We start from the raw sequence: 11235 nt of genomic DNA, 5'->3' as shown, positions 1-11235 counted from the left end.
ACAGCCAGTATTTTCAGCTTTCTGGTCTCTTTGACACGCGCTCTTCCTGAAAGTTACACTGTGAAAGCAGATGAGCAGCAAAATGAATGAGTGCCTGAGTCCTGAGAAAATCTTACTTACAGCCGGCACAGTGACTCACACGTCTGTGATCTCAGCATTCAGGAGGCTGAGGCAGGAGGATTTCTGGATTGCAGAAGGTGCCAGACTAGACATGTTTCAAAACAATCAAACAAACAAACAGATAAACAGGCAAAAAAAGAAAGAAAGAGAACAAATCTTATTTACAAAAATAGGTGGTGGGTCATGGTTCACTGACCCCTGGGGTACAGGTCACTGAATTCATGAATCCACATAACTGCAGTCAGGCGGAGAGTGCTGGGGTGTAGTGCCCCGTGAAGACCGGGCATTGCCTGCAGGTAGAAGAGAGTTACAGTGTCCACACTGGCATGGGAAGGTGCAGGGCTGAGCCAGGGTAGAAACTCAGCATCTCTCAGCCCTTACTCAGACCGTCTTCCACACAGACTCCAAATACAGGAAACTTTCTAACGGGGAGTTGGAAACGCATGGGACCAAAGCTCCCATGTGCCATGTGGAGGCTTCTAGGGTCACTAGGCAGATTAGGTTTGAAACGCCTGGCCTGTGCCCTCCTGCCTGGCTCAGACCTCCTGGTTCCCTCACTTTGAGGTGTTTTTTTTTAAATCTTACAATGAGTCTCAGGTAGCCCAGGCTGATCTCCTCCATAGCTGCTGCTACCTCAGACTCTTAATCTTCTGCCTCTACCTCCCAAATGTTGGGATCACAGGTGTGTGCCACCACACCCAGCTCCATTTAACCCTAATTTCCTCTTTAAAGAGGGTCCCCACTATAGTCATATGCATTTGTGGGTACACAGTTCAGCACCTAACACTCATATCCAATCGTCAACAGATGCTGGCTGCCCTGCCTGTATAATGTGTCTAGCTGAAATCCAGTCACCTCTCACCCTCTTCACCACTCCTTCTGGTCCAAGGCAGTGCCCAGTAACTCCCACAAGTCCCTCCACACGTACTGTAACAGTCACGAAGTCTCCACAGTGCTGTTCCACCACCATCCACTGGGATGCCTCAGCTCAGCGACTTTTCATCTGAGTAGAACCCTCCCTCCACCGCACACTCTCCCTCACCTCCTCCACTCACCTCGATGGTCTCCCTGGTGCCCCACAGACACACAATACCACCCCTGTTCCAGCCTTGGCTCTTTCTGTCCCCCTCTGTCAGTCAAGGGTATCCTTAGCCACACCCTTCCTGTCTGCCTTGCCTCCGGTTGCCATGCCTCCTTGTAAGAAGTCCCTTCCGGAGGTCGCTGTACTGCACAGCATCCTCTTCCTCCATTGTCCTACTTTTCTTTTCCCCGACACCCGAGAGCCAAGGAAGTGTGTGCCGCATCCATGCACTTGCTCATTTTTCATCCGTCTCCATACTAGAAATTAAGTTCCAGGACAGCAGGGACCATGCTGCCTTCTATGCTGATCAGATGTCTATGGAGTATGCAAATGAATCATGTAGAGTAAGAAAAGGAAACTAAGGAGTTAACAAATGGAGGGACAGATGAAAAATAGCAGACACATTTCTTATCATCTATAACATTACCTGAGGATATCAACTTCCTCCTTTTCTTCACCTATAATATTACTTCCTCTTCTCCTCCTCATCCTTCTCTCCCTCCTCCCCTTCCTTTCCTCCTCCTCTTCTTCCTCCTTGACTTCCTCTTCCTCCTCTTCATCCCTCCTCCTCCTTCTCACTTACACTAAGATGTTATTTAGCATTATACTCTCAGTATACTTCTGTGTTATATTTTAACCTATTTCAGGCAAATTCCCTTGAGAACATGAACATAGATAGATTTTACTTTTCTGTATGTAGCCATGCATCATAGATAGTCCTACCTCAAGGGTAGCCACCACCAAGGTCAATGCCATTGCTGCTGAATTGGGCCCAGAAGCATCTCCCCGATATCTTTGTGGATCCTAATGCAGTAGAAAGAACATTAGGACATAGCAGGATCCTGTGACCCAAGATCAAGGCACAGACCCATCATCTATTAGCTGTGTGAGTAATAAGTCCTGAGTCTCATTTGTAGATTTGTAAGAGTGAGACATAACACTCACTTAGAGGGGTTATTGTGAGGAGTCAAGAGAAAACAGATGAACTGCCCAACACATAGTTGACATATGGCAAGTTGCCGACAAAAGTTAAAATGATGTCCCCTGCTAAGCCACACGGGCTCCAGGAGCCAGGAAAAAACCCCATTTAGTTACTAACAAGAACCAAGCTCACAAAGAGATGTGAGCAGGTGTGAAGGGCCAGGCAGTTTCTGGGTCAGGAGAATGGTGGATACATGATCCCGGGCATCTGATCTAGCCAGGTGAGTGATCCGGGGGACGGCTGCAGGCTCTGATGTCTGTGCTTTGTCAGAAGACACACACTGTTCAACCCGAAGTCTCCTAAAGGAATAGAGCTGTGCAAGGGCAGTGCCTCTGGTTTCCTCATACAGTCTTGGGTCTCTCCTCACTGTGGGCTGAGAAGGGGCTTCTCCTTGGGAACATTCTGGCTGCCTCATTAGGTGTTCTTGGATATCCGATCTTTTTTTACCCAACTGGCTCTACTTCCTCTTTCCACAGCAGACTGTGTGGTCACAGTTACATCACCGTCTCTCTGATGACCATGCAAGAGTTGGGTGAATGACATGTCTAGACGAGACAGACCCTCCTATCTTGTTCACCTGATCACTGGTCACTTGAGTAGACCAGGCTACTCAAAGTTGCTAATTCTGGGGAAGAGAAATAAGAAAACACAAGACAGTATCAGGCAAAGGACACTGATCTCCTCCCAGGATATTTTGTAACTAGCTCTCAATCCCTTTCTCAACTATATATTCCCTAATGTAGTTGTTTGAATAGGCTCATATATTTGAATACCTAGTCTTCAGGGAGTAGCACAACTTAGAAGGACTAGGAGGTGTTGTTTTGTTGGAGGAAGTGTGTCACTGGGGGTGGGCTTTGAGATTTCAAGAGTTCAAGACAGATCCTGGCATTTAAAATGGCTTAGGGTTTTTCATGGCAAAGAGACACAGCTGCTCCTGGCAACACCAACTATGTCAGAAAGGAGGGTGGGCATTGAAGAAACTCAATATGGAGTTGCTTTCAATATGGTGAGACTAGCCATTTGGGCAAGAAACTGCTCTTGCCTAGACTGTTTGACTGTACGATGTGTAAATTGGACATGCAGGACCTACAGGAAAGTGACTGCTGAACTTGAAAACACATGATGGGACAGTCCTTCAGGGTTCCTGCTTCATGGAAGAGTCTGCCAGACATTCTGCAGGACACAGAGAAAAATGACTGACAAACTGCCAATACAAGTGGACAGTTTACAATTTCTTGCTTCACTGAGAAGTCTGCCAGACACACTATGGCCTATGGATTGAAGATGGATACTCCAACATTACAGAGAAATTTTGGGTGACTGTCCAGGCAGTGAGATGTCTCTGTCAATTCTAGAGTTTATATAGAGACCTCAAAAGAGATGCCATTTAGAGACCAGGAAGACAGGACACACCAGACATTCTCTGATAAGATAAGGCCATGTGGAAATACATAGATTAGTAGTTATGGGTTAATAATTAAGAGAGAGTTAGCCAATAAGAAGCCCTAACTATTGCTCAACAGTTTTATAATTAACAAAATGGCTCCAGCAACAAATTTCCACATAAAACCTGACAAAGGCTTAAAAAGGGATTCTAAAAACAAAAGATGAAAGTCAAGAACTGCTTTTTGGTAATGTGTTTAAAAATATACATAGGGTAGGGAGAGAAAAGAAAAAGGATAAAGTAGTTTAAAAAGAAATAAAGTAGCTGGGTGTGGTACCACACACCTTTAGCCCCAGCACTTGAGAGGCAGAGGCAAGCAGATCTCTGTGATTTCAAGGCCAGCCTGGCGTACAGGCAAAAGTTACATAGAGAAACCCCCGTCTCAAAAAAGGAAAAAATAAAAGCAAAATAAATAGAATAATAAAAAAGCCATGTAATGATGGAAAGTACACAAGAGGTTGGATACTGTGTTATTGTGTTGTATTTAAATTGTTTAATTGCTGAGGAAGGAGCAACAATTACTAAAAGACATTTGATTATAAATGCTGCTGGATTAATCCAACTTATATATTTTGAAAATTCCTTGAATTCTTAATTTAAGTCTAAGTTACTTTGGAAAATAGATTTTGTTTTTGTTTCCACAGAAAATGAAAATCTGTGAATTCCTTCCAGATTAATATGGTTTGATCAATCAAGACCCCCTGAAGCAGTGGCCCAGGTGATCCAACATCCAAAACAGCTGAAATGATGCAGCCTCAGACTACTACAGCCAGGATTTGGCCAGGTTTTTGGGTTTTCTCAGGATCCCCGTGACATTGACAGCACCCTCAAACAGCAGGAAGCAATTTGGAGAGAACTATGCCCAAGTTCCCAAATATTGTTTATAAATGTTTGTTTTCATTTAGATAAGTTGGTAATAAATGGTTAATGGTCACAGTCAATCTCTTTCTAAAAAGGGGGGATATGATAAAGAAATGAATACATTGCACTGGTATGGATTTTGGTTTATTGATACAAATTTAAGGTCAGTCTTGTTAAGTGTGTATTTCTCCTCTTGTTTAGGTATTGTGCTTGTACAGCTCATTTAAAAATGTAATGCATAATTAAATACAGATTAGATATAGTCAGCTATAATAGTCAAAACTTATGTTAGGTTTTCTAGATATACAGAGATATATTTGAGATGGATAGTCTTCAAACCTTTTTAAGACCTGGCATTTAAAATGGTTTACTAGGATTTTTCATGACAATGAGACACAACTACTCCTGGCAACGCCAATTGCTTCAGAGAGAAAAAATGGGAACAAAGATTGTAATTCTCAACCAACAAAACAAACTATAGAAGTAATTTCAAATTCATGATGGTCTAACAAAGCTGAGGTCCTTCGCCTTGCCAACCACCAGGTGTCACTGTACACTCCCTGCAGAGCTCTGCACAGGGCACAGGCAACTGTCCTCAGTGAAATCTGCTGTTTTAAATCTACCTAAGAAACAGCTTCCGCTCGACACATAATCATTTGAAATATCATGTCTACAACAATGCATCCATTTACCTAGGACTTCTGACTAATAATCAAATGCTTCTGAGAATAAAATCTGTCAATTGTTTTAAGCTAAGAAATAGGTTGGAGTCTATTCATCCTAAGCAATATATTTTCTATAATATTCCTGTTTTCTCTTTCCTCATCCTCAGCCACATGTCTATCCAAGCACAATTATGTTAGATGGGAACAGAGTATTCCAGGAGAGTCTCAGAGGACCAGCTGTCCCCCAGCTTTGGAGGATTGAATCTCAACTACTTCTTAGGGTAGAATTTAAATGTAGTGTGTGTGTGTGTGTGTCTGTGTATCTGTGTGTGTGTGTCTGTGTCTGTGTCTCTGTGTCTCTGTGTCTCTGTGTGTGTCTGTGTGTGTGTGTCTGTGTGTGTGTCTGTGTCTCTGTGTCTGTGTGTGTGTCTGTGTCTGTGTGTGTGTGTCTCTGTGTCTCTGTGTGTGTCTGTGTCTGTGTGTGTGTCTCTGTGTCTCTGTGTGTGTCTGTGTCTGTGTGTGTCTGTGTCTGTGTCTCTGTGTGTGTCTGTGTCTGTGTCTCTGTGTGTGTCTGTGTCTGTGTCTCTGTGTGTGTCTGTGTCTGTGTCTCTGTGTGTGTCTGTGTCTGTGTCTGTGTCTCTGTGTGTCTACTCTTAGGCATGGCTAAGCAAATTCCTCTGAATTGAAATATTCCCTTCACAAGAAAGAGGGAGGCTCATGAGACTCCAGAGGTAAACAAAACGTCACATATCAGGTAAAGTATAAACTTAGAAGATTCTGGAAGGCACCTCTCCAGCTTTGTAGAGCAGCAAACAACTGCTTGGGGAGAAGATGAAGACCAGCCAAGCTGCAGAGGAATTTCTCTGGTCTGTCAAGATCTGTCAAGCTGCCTGCCAACTGTGCAGTGTCTGCTCTTGCAGCTTTTATGAGTCATTGACTTTGCTGGGGGAGGACTTTTCAGTGAGGCAGCTGCATTTTGGAGTCATCTTTGCTCCTTCAGGTAACCCTCCCTCACACTTTTATGAACAACCCAGTAAAAACTCATGGTTCACCAAAACATAGATTCACCAAACTAGATGGTACTTGGATCTTCCATGGCTTCCGTTGGTGGGGAGAGTAGACTTATATGTGTGTGTTGCGTCACCCTGGGAAACTTTCTCACACAGCAGAAGGTGCCAGGGATTGAACTCAGGTCTCCAGGATTGTCTAGTAGATGCCTTTACGCACTGAGCCATCCTCTTATCAGCTCTAGGGTTGGGAAATTTTGAAAACGCTATGCAAATCATTTGCCTGGTAAATGCACGCCTTGCAAGAGCAAAGGGAAGAATACAAAGCACTGGAAACGCTGTGCTGACCACTACCTTCAGTATACTAGGCTGGTTGTTATCATCTACTACCCTCACATCTTGTCTAGCCCCTACAAGACACATTACTTCAGCTAACGGTTTCCTTGACCTAAAGTTTTTCTGTATTCATTCTGCAAACAAGCCCTTCCCTGGTCAACACTCTTGTGGTTGTTTGAGTGAGAATGGCCCCCAAAGGCACATATGTTTAAACACTTTATCCCCATTTAGTAGAACCAGGTGGGAAGGATTAGGAGGTGTGGCTTTGTTGGAGGAGATGTGTCACTGGGGGTGGCAGGAGACCTTGACATTTCAAAAGACTCCCGCCATCCCCAGTGATGGGGAAAGTCCTTCGGTATGCTGTGAATAAATATTTCTCTTATTGGTTGATGAATTAAGCTGTTTTGGTCAATGTAGCCAGGCAGGAAGTAAAGGAGGGGCTACCAGACTAGGAGAAGGCCAGGAGGAGGAATGCAGAGGGGCATCTCAGGGAGATGCCATGTAGCCGCTGAAAGGGTAACATCATGGCAATACATAGTTTAGTAGAAATGGGTTAATCATTAAGAGAGAGCTAGCCAAAAAAGAAGCCTGAGCCATTGGTCAAACAGTTTATAATTAACATAAGCCTATGTGTGTTTATTTGGGCTAAACGGCTGCGGGACCAGGCAGGACAGAAACTCTGTCTACAGCCCAGTGTCTCTCTTTCCCTTGTGCATGTGGATCAAGATGGGAGTTCTCAGCTACTGCTCTAGGGTCATGCCTGCTACCTTGCTCCCTGCCATACGGTCATGAACTCTACTACCCTTTGGAACTGTGAGCCCAGGTTGACATCTCTTCACAGCAATAGAAAAGTAACTAAGACAACCCTTCCTGCAAGGGATCTTGGGAAAGGGCAGCGACAATATCCCTTCTGTTTCTCCAGCTTGCCCAAGCCAATGTCCTTCTTACTTTAAGAATCTCTGTTCCAAATGAACCATAGAAGCAAAGACTGGTCTTGGTCACAGAATACTTGCAGTGGCTTCCTGAGCCTACCAAGGGAACATGCTAGAAACTGTCCTCGTGTGGTCATCTCTCTGGGTTTCCATGCCAGTAAAATCTCTTCAGGTTTTCTCCTAACTTTTCAGGCAAATCTTCCTTGTCTCTGCGCCCCTCGATGTTGGGTTTCTCAGGAGCGAGTGCCATAGAAAGAAACTCTTAATAGTTCTGATGGGACATGCAGTGAAGAGACGAGAGTAAGAGCTGGCTCCAAGGTGACAGATGGATGGCGTGATAAAACTAATTTATACCATTATTTCTACAGTTATGATAAGCAATATCTCCTCTCAGACTTTTACAGTACCTCATTCATTTAAAGTCCAATGGGCATGTGTTGTGGCTTTTAACTAAATAGAATTTGAGGCTTCCACTGGATGCCCAATCATTTGAGGGGAAGTTATTTTTAAAAATCTTAAATCCCACTTTACCAGTTACATTTGTACAGTGCAGATGGAAAGATACTGCTTAGAAAAATGCAGTTGCTTAATAGATTCGTGAGAAAAATCACGTTGATCTTGTAGCAGACACATCATTTCCTGCCCATTCAAAATTTAAGTTCCCTTTTCCTAGAATACACTTCCCCCATCTCCGATGCCACGTGCTTAGTGACTTCCATGATAGCAAGGGCAGTTTTCCACCATAATCTTTCTACCTGTGTGACATTCCCAGGGTTTCAACAGTTGCAGGAAGCAGGCATGGAGAGCTGTAAGTAACCCGTCCACACCACAGGACAGGGCCAGCAAGGTATCTCTTTTTGTGAGCCCTTAAAGGCAGAGGTGCTAAGTTCCATGGAGTCCTCTACAATGCTGATGGCATCACTGCTCAGGCCCTCTCAGGAACTCTCAGAACTAAGAAGAGTCGGGACAGGTATTTCCACACTGCTTCCTTGAAGGTCCAATCTTAAGAGGGACCCGAGGGGGAACACACATCTATAGCTGAGGCCTCAATATAAATAATGCTGCTTGCCCATTGCAAAATCTGTAGGCTGCTAAGAAAGCAAAAGGCCTCTGGGAGTGAACCTAATAACAGTGGTTAAGAGGAATCTAGATGTACACTACCTGGATTCAAATCTTAGAACTGTCATGTTTTGCCAGGATCAGTTTACTTGTCCCTAAAGGACTCATAATAAAAGACACACTGTGAGGTAGTTCTGAGGACTGAATTCATGGATATACATAAAGATCTTAAATAGCGACAGTGTCTCAAGACAGTAACAAACATTCATTTGCTGTGCATAGATAACCTATTAGACACCCAGTTTGCACTTGAACCCAAGACATCAGGTTTGCATCTCCCCCACCAGCCAGACCACCCATCACTCTGCTGCTGCTGGCTGGAACTTGCTAGCATGTCCACCCTGCGGGCATAACATGGCTTCTCCAGAGCCCTCTTTCCCGTTTCCATGGCTACGCTTCCTCTTCTCTGTGTTACCGAAAGCCCCGACTGCAGAGGCAGGTTTATTTATAGCTGAAAAATTAGTGTTATTTGGCTTGAGCTTTTCTGCAGCCATCAGCCCATTACTCTAAGAGCATCCACACTCACAGGCGGCACTGTTCTGTTTCCCCAGAGCCCTGGAATCATTAATTAGTGGCTCAAAAGAATGTTTATTGAATGTCTGTGAAGAGAGCAGCTCGACCCAGCAGCCTTTCTCTATCAGAAAACAGTGTCTTCCCTGAGCTCCGACTCCCACAGACCAACCACTGAAGACACAACTCTACTTGGATGTCCCCACTTGAGATATGGCCAAAATTTAACCCACTGTACTCCATCTTCTCCTGCCTGGTGTGTCTGATTTTCATGGAGTCGCCATCATCCGGTCTCCAGGCCAGAACCTGAGAGATGTCTCATTCCCACCCCATCTTACTACCACATTCCCATCAGCATGTCTCCAGACTTTGCTGGTCTCATCCACCAGTCTTCATCTTCATTGACAATGAGTACAGTGTGCCCCTGGCTTGGAGACTTCTCTGTGGAACTGACAGCTTTTCAGTATTTTCCTCTAATCCCTCCATCACATCCTCATTGCACAGATCTTTTTGTTGTTGCTGCCGCTGCTGCTGTTTTCTCTCTTGAATATATTTTTATTTAGATCGCAGCACAAACAGCATGACTGGCATTCACAAGTCTGAATCACAAAGCATGTAATATTTAAGATATGTTGCCGTTCACAGTTTGAATATAGTGTTATTACTGTTTGGGACTAGACTCAGAGACAACACTTGGATTCCCCAGCTTTGGGGTATTTGTTGATATCAACATGGTTGTCTAGTCATGCAGAGATGTTCAAAAGCAGTGTCTTTTTCTTCTGTCAGCTCCTTTGAAGCAAGGTCTGTTTTCTCACAGGAGAAATCATGAACAGGGAGGTTTTCAACAGCCCCCAGGACTTATTCTTGATCACGACAGGGAACGAGTAGCGTAGGAGGTCATGAGGGACACCATAGGAGTTGCCATCAGAGATAACACTCATTGACAAGCACTCTCCCTCAGGGATTCCAAACCGCATGCCTCTGATGTGGTCAGAGATGGCTTTCCCAGCAGACGTTGCACTGGACAGTTTCTGAGTCTTGATGACAGTGGCAGCACACTGTTGCACAGCCGTGATGAACCCTCCCTTGAGCCAGCTGTCATCTTTTAGGGCTTCATACACCCCCGCTTCCTTTCCTTGCAATTTCACCTTAGCATGGTTGACGTCTGGATACTGAGTTGATAAATGATTTCCCCCAGATAATAACATCCTTTACACCATCACCAGTTACACCATGTTTAAGAGCAATTAGAGATTTTGTTCTGTTGTGGTCAAACGAGTCAGCTGTCCTTGGGGATCCGGGGCTCACTTGGAGGCCACTGGACAGTTGGTGCTGACTGGGTTTCCTGCTACAATGACCTTAGCTGATTTCTTGGCATATTTCTTCAGGGCCGCACCCTGAACTTTGAAGGTTTTCACATTTGCTTTGAGTAGGCCTTTCCTCTCCATGCTGCCCCTTCTTGGTGTGGAGCCCACAAGGACAGCCACATCCAGGTCTTTGAAGGCAACTTCTTTGTCTGTTGCAATGATGTCTTTCAGAAGGGGAAGGGAAGTCTTGCAGTTCCATCAGGACACCATCCGGAACATTCATCTTGGGGGGTTGATATCCAGCAACGCTGGAATGATAGGCTGGTTCATTTCCAGTACTGTACAACAGTGAACTGCCATTTGACCATCTGCTCTAGTTACAAGGACTCTGATTGGTTCAGACATTCTTGGGACTGCAAGACAAATTTCTGCATTTGCAAAGGTCTTCTCCTGTTGTTGTTGTTAGCACATTTACTAATTACCCTTCCCATTGCTGTAACAATCCCTTGTGCAGGCTGTCACACACTCTGAGTTCAAATGTAAAACTACCCTGTTTTGTTCAGAAAAAAAAAATACCTTTTGACTTGATATCTGTATTATACCTCATTTTCCACCTGGAATCTTCCTCTGTTCCCATACTCTCATAGAGTCATAGGGTAAGCTTCTCTACTTGAAAATACAAAGTCCTGTTTTTACCTTTGTCTTCTTCCAGGGATTCACTTCCTGCTATCCAACATAGATTGTCTAGCCAGAGGGACGAGCTGCCGCTTTCATGCCTCTGTGTTGTATCTGTTGTCCCTTAACCGAGAACAGGAACCCTTCCCTTCCCCGGGAGCTGAGCCACTTCTCTTTCCAGACTCATTTTGAAAAT

General features: G+C 44.5%; 1 pseudogene; it reads right to left on the bottom strand.

Annotated features, from left to right (window-relative positions):
- Positions 1-9685: 9685 nt before the first annotated feature.
- LOC101835691 lies at positions 9686-10769 on the bottom strand (annotated as a pseudogene).
- Between the last annotated feature and the right edge of the window lie 466 nt (positions 10770-11235).

This window comes from Mesocricetus auratus, unplaced genomic scaffold (genome assembly GCF_017639785.1).
Source record: "Mesocricetus auratus isolate SY011 unplaced genomic scaffold, BCM_Maur_2.0 Super-Scaffold_100006, whole genome shotgun sequence".
NCBI lineage: Eukaryota > Metazoa > Chordata > Mammalia > Rodentia > Cricetidae > Mesocricetus > Mesocricetus auratus.
Note: the sequence above shows the minus strand (reverse complement) of the source record. Positions and strands in the feature narration are given on the sequence as shown.